The sequence below is a fragment of the Musca vetustissima genome, unplaced genomic scaffold (assembly GCF_032173495.1).
Source record: "Musca vetustissima isolate MV318-11 ecotype Yass unplaced genomic scaffold, APGP_CSIRO_Mvet_v1 utg78396, whole genome shotgun sequence".
In the NCBI taxonomy this organism is placed as follows: Eukaryota; Metazoa; Arthropoda; class Insecta; order Diptera; family Muscidae; genus Musca; species Musca vetustissima.
The window spans coordinates 53368-61727 of NW_026887595.1; positions in this window are offsets into that span (position 1 = coordinate 53368).

Below are 8360 nucleotides of genomic sequence, written 5' to 3' on the forward strand. Positions count from 1 at the left end.
AACCAATTGGTTGGAATAAAGGGCAGTATCTTAGTTGAAGCCGAATAATTCAGTAAATCTACACTCAATTAATTTAACCAGTCAGCGGAGCAGTATAGTCGGACGTGGCAGACTATATACCTACACTACACAACTTCCACGAAAATCTAACTTTCTGTGGTATTACATACTTCGCGATATTTGCATCCTCTTGACCGGCTAGAGGTCAACAAATAATATTATTACTAATATTTGTGCTGTAATGTTAGGCTTTCTGTTGTGGCCTATAGATCGACTCGAAAAAAAACATAAAAAATAAGTTTTCGGTCCACTTCATCAAAATATTATGGATCCTCATAGAAAATTTCAAAACGATCCGCGCTATATTTTCGCCCTCTATTGTGGTAATGGCTTACTAAATAATATCTCAGTACGTAAGCACCTGTAAATATTTACGTGTAACTCCCACATCCGAGTACATACGGCAATATAATTGGTATCCATTTAAAGGCCAAAGACTACTCTTGGATCTACTATCAACTTCTCGGGTCTATGTCCTTTAGTGATAAATATATATGTTATAGAATACAAATTTTGTAATTTTTCTCACAAAAGTCAGGGTCCATTTGACCCGCTAAATATTGACCGATCTTTATCAAAACAGACATGCTTATTCTTTGACCCGATCCCCTTCTCCACGTTTGGGCCATAATTGCGGCCTGTGGAGCGACCAGAAAAACAGACAAAAATTAAGTATTTGGTCCATGTCATCCCCTAAATATTAACCGGTCTTTACCAAAACCAGAACCGGTCCTACATGCAAAATTTCGTGAGGATTGGTCCATAACTGTGGCCAGTATCGTGTTTACAAAATATAATGGACAGACGGACGGACGGACACACATGTCTAGATTGACTCAACTAGTCGAGGTATGACGATCGGTAACACTTAAAGGTGGGTCTAGGACCAATATTTCGCGTCGTTACAAACACTTGGGACTGCACAAAGCTATAATACCTTGACAACATAGTTGTGTAGGGTATAATAATTTTCTACTTGTCATTTAATTTTTATCGTTTTTGCAACGAAGCAGGACACCCAGTTCAACATCATGTTTCAATCATAAGAAATAATATTTAAAAGGAGAGACAAGACAAAGATAAAACCGATTAGCTGGTTCATAACTTGCATTGGGAAATTTTGTGTACTGAACGGACAGGTATTTTTTGTTACAGCATATGTAAAACGAAAGAGAAGGAACTGGAGATAAAGGAACTAGAAGAACAAAAGACCTACGTCTGGTTCTGATTGTTACTTTCTCGAAATATTTCAATTCTATACAAAATTGTCGTAGCAACAACTTATGTCTTGTAAAAAAATATTAAATATCTAGCTGACCGATCTTTTTCGTTACTTTTCTCGAAAGGAACTAGTGCCTTCACTTCATATACATAGTTCCGACGATGATAGTTAAAAAAAATATTTTTGAAATGTTTATATTTCTATTAGTTAAATGTTTATCAAGATTTATGGTCAGTATGACAGCATCTGTAAAACGAAAGAGAAAGAACAATAAATAAAGGAAGTAGAAGAACCAAAGAGCTGTAACTAGTTCTGATCGTCCATTTCTGGGAATATTTCCAGCACGTTCAACTCTATTCATCACGATAAAAATGCTATCAATGCCCGCCTTTTGACTTTTTTGCCTTTTTAGGACGAAGGATCATTCATGTAAATGTTTTTTTTATTAATTTCTCTCAACAAAAGGAACATATATTATAGTTGCATATGAAAAGATTGCAAAGAATGACATTAATGGGTGTCCTTATTAAGAGGCATTGGTAAATTAGCTGTTTCTCATGTTTCCTGTCAAAACACATTATTACAAATTTTGCCTGAAAACAAATAAATTTACAAATTAATATGATGGTTGTGCATTTCAGACCATTTCCATGGTAATAATTGAAGATAATCTATTTTAAATTTTGGCACGAAAAGACCGATTTTGACTCTTATTAGGGGTATTATGGATCGGAAATATTTTTTAGAACGCCATGACTATTCCCTCTCAACAAAAGGAACATATACATATAGTTCCATAGTCCCTTTAACGATTGTAATAACCCGGTTACGCGGTTATTTGACCCGGTAGTTCGGGTACGAGTACCCGGTTATATCCGGTTTTACGGATCCGGTTAATGTAAAATGGGTATTGAGTGGTGATATGATGTGTTATCTCAAAAAACTGGGTTTGGTCCCCGATTTGTATTGAAAAAATCCCTAAAAGTCAAACTTGGCTCCATTATAGCCCCTCTCCATTCCTGACTCAATTGAACCATCGTTCCACTCTCTTTATTAAAGCCTGTGTGTTCCGTAGACTAGTAGACCTGACACTCGCCATAATTCATTCCTATATAGCTCTGAGTTTTGTAATAGTTCCAATGTAGGTATATCGAAAGATTTTCGATTTTGATCGTCCACAGACTTATGCTTACACCGAATAATGTTGGGATTCACAGGAAGTGTGCCTTATTGGGTTCACCGGAAGTGTGCCTTATATATACATGATTGCACGGCCAGGTGGATTATATATTAAAATTGACATCCAATTTCAAATTCTATAAATCTTTTTGGAGATACCATAAAATATATGTTCTTGATCAGGCTATGTTATAACTATCTGAAATACAGGTCTCACTAAAAATTATAAATAGAAGTTTTTCAATCATATAACGGACAAACATTTTTTTTCGACCAATGATTTTTGAATGGAAAAATATTCATCGCAAATATTTGATGTTTGGATTTAATAGAGAGTTGTATTTTAATAGAGAGTTAACAAATTTCGACAATGTAACTGTGTTTATACCCTTCGCCACACTGTGGTACAGGGTATTATGTCTTTGTAACTTTTTGTAACAGTCAAAAATAATCGAGACCATGGTTCCTTTTGAGAATATGCATAGAATCACTTTCTGAGTCGATTAATGCATGTCCGTCCGTCCGTCTGTCCATGTTAAATTGTAAACAAAATACAGGTCGCATTTATGATCCGAATTGGATGAAATTTGGCACAGTTCATTTGAAATTTTGAAAAATCGGATCAGATTTAGATATAGCTCTCATATATATTTTCGTCCGATTTAAGGTAAATGGTGCACCAAAGTCCCTATATATCTTTCGATTTGCACGAAATTTGGCACAGCGTACTAAATTAAGTCTAAAATGATGTGTGCAAAATCGGTTCAGATGAAAATCGGTTCAGATATAGATATAGCTCCCATATATAGCTTCGCACGATTTTAGGTAAATATTTCACTAAAGTTCCTGGAAATCTTTTGACTTGCATGAAATTTGGCATAGAGTACTGAATTTAGTCTAGAAAGATGTGTTTTAAATTTCGTGAAAATCGGTTCAGATTTAGATATAGCTCCCAAATATACACAACGTACTGATTTAATTAAAATTAAAGTCCCTGGAAATCTTTTGACTTGCACGCAATTTGGCACAGCGTACTTAATTAAGTCTAGAATGGTGTGGGCTAAGTTTCGTGAAAATCGATTCAGATTTAGATATAGCTCCCATATATATTTTCATCCGATTTTAGGTAATTGGTGCACCAAAGTCCCTATATATATCTTTCGATTTCACGAATTTTGGTATGGGGTACTGAATTAAGTCTAGAACAGTGTTGGGCAAAATTATATTGAGAGCAAGTGTGTGCGAGCGTAACTGAGAATTCACCATTAAAAACGGCTTATAAGCAAAAGTGTACTTAGCATGGCCTCAGTTACGGTAGATATATGAAACTTCCATACTTTAAGCTTCGGGAAAAGATCCATAGCTAGGCCGAAACAACGTACTTTTCAGTCTTAGCAAGTTTCTCCAAAATGGTTCAGATATAGATATATAACAAAAACACGGCTGTTAGGATACATATGTAGAATATACCCAAAGTGGTGAAGTGTATCATATAGTTGGCCCAGTCCGACTTTAATACTTTCCCTTACTGGTTTTTAATTTTTCTTCCAATAAATTCCTATTTTAAAATATTGATTCCTCATTTAAGTCTTCCCGTTATAATTGTTATTTTTCTAAAAAAAATCCCACTGTGCAACAATAATATGAGTTTTAAACAAAAAGAAGAACAATTACAACAAAAGTGAGAACTTTATATAAATGTTACAAATTATGCCTGCTGATGTGGTTGGTAATTGTGTGTGTGTGTATGTATGTTTTTATGTGTGTGTATGTGTGGGCATTTGCAATAAAAACTGTTCTCAATGATAATTTCTCTTTCATTACAAAAAAATATATATTTAAATTTGCATTCGAGAATGAGAATTGTGTTGCTGTTGTTGTTCTTGTTGTTGCAGGCTGGCTGAATGATTTGCTTTGCTTTGTTGCTGCCGAGGAGGATGGCTGGTTGATGCTGATGATGATTTGGTCGATTGTTTGGAAAAGTGCACTTTGTCTCCGTTGTTCTTTGTTGTGAGGTGTGAAGTGATTTGAATTGTTCGGAGTGAGTGTGTGTGTGTGTGTGTGTGAGAGAGATGGTTCGTGTAAAATTGTGTCATGGGTAATATCAGACTCAGGAAGTTTGAATTGTGAGTAATGAATGTTAAAGAAAAAAATATATAGGAAATGCCCTCTTTGTTCGTTAATTAATTATTTCTTGACAGATTTTCTGTTTGATCTTCTTGTTGTGGAATTTCTGTGTGTTGAAAATAGCCATTTGTTTTCCGCTTTAATTTGGAGCTGGCAAAGACTGGGTATAGCAAATTTGGAAAAAACAATTTTGAATGATTTCTTTTTTTTTCCAACAATTACTTGGTGGCATGACATGACAGAGACAGATAATACGAAGTAGGTGTGAAGTCATTGTGTGTGTGTTTTACTATTTTTTATTGTAATTATTTAAAATTAAATAAGGGCTAGATATTATTAATATTTTTTTGTAAGTAATGGAAATATTTACACAATTTGTTTTTAATTGAAATAAGAAAATTATACGGTGTAATAAATGGAAAATCAAGATAAAATATCAAATAAATTTAAATATTTATAAGAATAACAAAACATAAATATTAAATATGTATTTGTAAAATTTTAGCCCCATTAAAAACAATTTCTTTAAGTTTGTATTTATTTTTGGATTTTCTAGCATAGGATTTCTCATTATTGGCAATTGGGTTGAGTTTTTGTTTTTGTCAAATTTATTTAAAATTTTTGTTTCTTTAAATTGGCAACTGTTTTTTTCTTCTTCTTTCTTGATATCTTTGTTTTCCTTTCTTTGTTCTTGTATGCTATTATGTTTCTTATAATAAATATTTTTTTATTATAAATATTTTGTTTTTTTTTTAAATTTTATAACATAATCTCTTTAATTTATTTTTTTTCTATTCTTTTATCTCTTTCTTCGGATATTTTGTTTTTAAGAACAACAACAAAATTATAAATTTCAATTCATCATCAACAACAACAAAAAAAGAAAAAAAAATCACAATTATGCCAATCACGTATTGGTGTTACTTTTTTTGCGTTTCAGGTATTTATTTTTAGTTTTTGTTTTCCCTTTTTTTCATTTTGTAGTTTGTTTTCTTGGAGCCATTTCGATCAATAAGTTTCGTGAAAAATCTAAATTCTTTGGCAATAAACTGACAAAAAATTGGAGAATTCAATTATTGTTTTTTTCGTTTTTTTTTTGTTTTTTTTTTTTTTAATTTCTTTGGTTCATCATTAAATAGTTAGAGAAAATTTTTGTGATAATAATTCATACCAAACTAAAATCAAATGAAGAACCGAATTTTAATTTAATGAAGTTATAATTGTAGTATAGTATAGAGTATCTTCTTTTTTTTCATCATTTGCACTACAAGGTGAGAGTGGGTGGATGGGTAGGGGGTTGGCTATGAAGTGGCATGTAAATATTTAATGATTGTTTATGATTGTAGTTGTATCATAATTCTTATGGGGGAAATTTGGAGTATAAGAAACTGAAAAATAAACACAAATTCGTAGGGATAGAAGGCTATGGAAAATTGTGTATATAGTCGATTCTAAGATATTTTTTTTAGGTTAGAAAATTTTGGCCCAAAGAAAATAAGGATACAGAATTATAAATTTCTAAAACTATAAGTCAGTATAAAATTAAATATTTTAGAGCACTAACAGCGATTAAAAATTGTAATACTAAAAATTTTTGCATTTTTCTTCATCCTGCCTTGCTTTATAATTTTAAAATAAATATTCCCAATATAACTCAACAACGAAATGGTAGCCAGCGAACATGAGTATGGCGCCTTCCTGTTCATGGTTATTTTTCATGTCCTTGTTTTTGTGCGTAGCACTTAAGGCATTCCTTAAAGCTAAACAAATTACACAATGTTTTCACTGCAAGGATTCAGGACAAAAAAAGGCCTTGAAAAAATAAATCTCTGAGAGTGCTCTTTAGGCACAGACAATTTTAATGGTAATGTTTTTCAAATTTTAATTTATTAAACAAACAAATAAAAGGATCTGCATTGTGAAATACTTGTACATTTGAAGTTGTTTACTTTTTGTAGTAACGGAATTCGGGAAATTTTTTATTGATAGCTATGGATAGGGCGAATTGCAAGGACTTCAAAACATAGATCTCTGTTGAAAAACTCTTTGCTTAGTTGTTGCTTTGTCTATTACAAACCAAAACCGCAAAAGTATATACAGTCGAGGCTTATAACGAACGCCGGTTATAAAGAAATTTATTTATAGCGAACAGCGAACCTGGTTCCGAAGTTTTAACACATATTTTTCATACAAATGTTTACACTTATAGCGAACTTTTTCTATAACGAACTATTTATTCTGTCGAACTTTGAGTTTGCATATATCATAATTTGGTTATAACGAACTTGCTACAAATATACAATCCCCACAAGCTAACGTCAGGGTTAAACCAGTAAGGAAAGTAGTAAAGTCGGACGGAGCCGACTATATGATACCCTTCACCACTTTGGGTATATTGTACATATGTATCCTTACAATTGCATGCCAATGTTCCCTGCAAAGGAACATACTCATGTCTTTCTACAACCTCTGATATATTTAATTTCATTCGGGCAGATTTAGAGTAGTCTGCGTACCAAGGGATAAATTTATGGAAAACAATTTATAGGAAAATTTGATACACGCTATTCGGTACGACGCTCTGTTAAAAATTTAATTTCAATCAAACACCCGTTCGAAATTCAATATATAGGGATTTTCGTGCATTATTTACCTAAAATCGGACGAAATGTATGTGGGAGCTATATCTAAATCTGAACCGATTTTCACGATATTTCACACACCTTGTTCTAGACTTAATTAAGTACGCTATGCAAAATTTCGTGCAAATCGAAGGATATATAGGGGCTTTAGTGCACTATTTACCTAAAATCGGACGAAAATGTATATGGGAGCGATATCTAAATCTGAACCGATTTTCACGAAACTTAACACACATCATTCTATACTCAATTCAGTACGCTATACTAAATTTCGTGCAAATCGAAGGATATATAAGGGCTTTGGTGCACCAGTTACCTTAAATCGGACGAAACTATATATGGGAGCTATATGTAAATCTGAACCGATTTTCACGAAATTAAATACACGTCGTTCCAGAATTAATTCAGTACGCTGTGCCAACTTTCGTGCAAATCGAAAGATATATAAAGGCTTTGGTGCACCATTTACCTTAAATCGGACGAAACTATATATGGGAGCTATATCTAAATCTGAACCGATTTTCTCGAAACTTGGCACACATCATTCTGGACCTAATTCAGTATTCTATGCCAAATTTTGTGCAAATCAAAAGACATATAGGGACTTTGGTGCACCATTTACATAAAATCGGACGAAAATATATATGGGAGCTATATCTAAATCTGAACCAATTTTTCCCAATTTCAATAGGGTTCGTCCATGGGCCAAATAGACGAGCTGTGCCAAATTTCATCCAAATCGGATCATAAATGCGACCTTTACTTTGTATACAATTTAACATCTACACACGGATAGACGGACGGACGGACATGCATAAATCGACTCAGTAAGTGATTCTATGAATATTCTCAAAAGGAACCATATGTCTATCTCGTTTCCTTTTACCTGTTACAAACATATGCACACAGACCTAATACCATGTACCACAGTGTCGTGAAGGGTATAAAAAGAGAATACGCGTTCAACCATTGATGCTCAGTTACGGTAGCGTATTTGGAAGGGATATTACGATCTATACCGTGATTTCAACAGACGGACGGACATGGCTATCATTGGTGCACATAGAATTTTATGATATATATTGTGATTAAAAACATGTATACTTTATACGGTTTCCGACGATAATTGT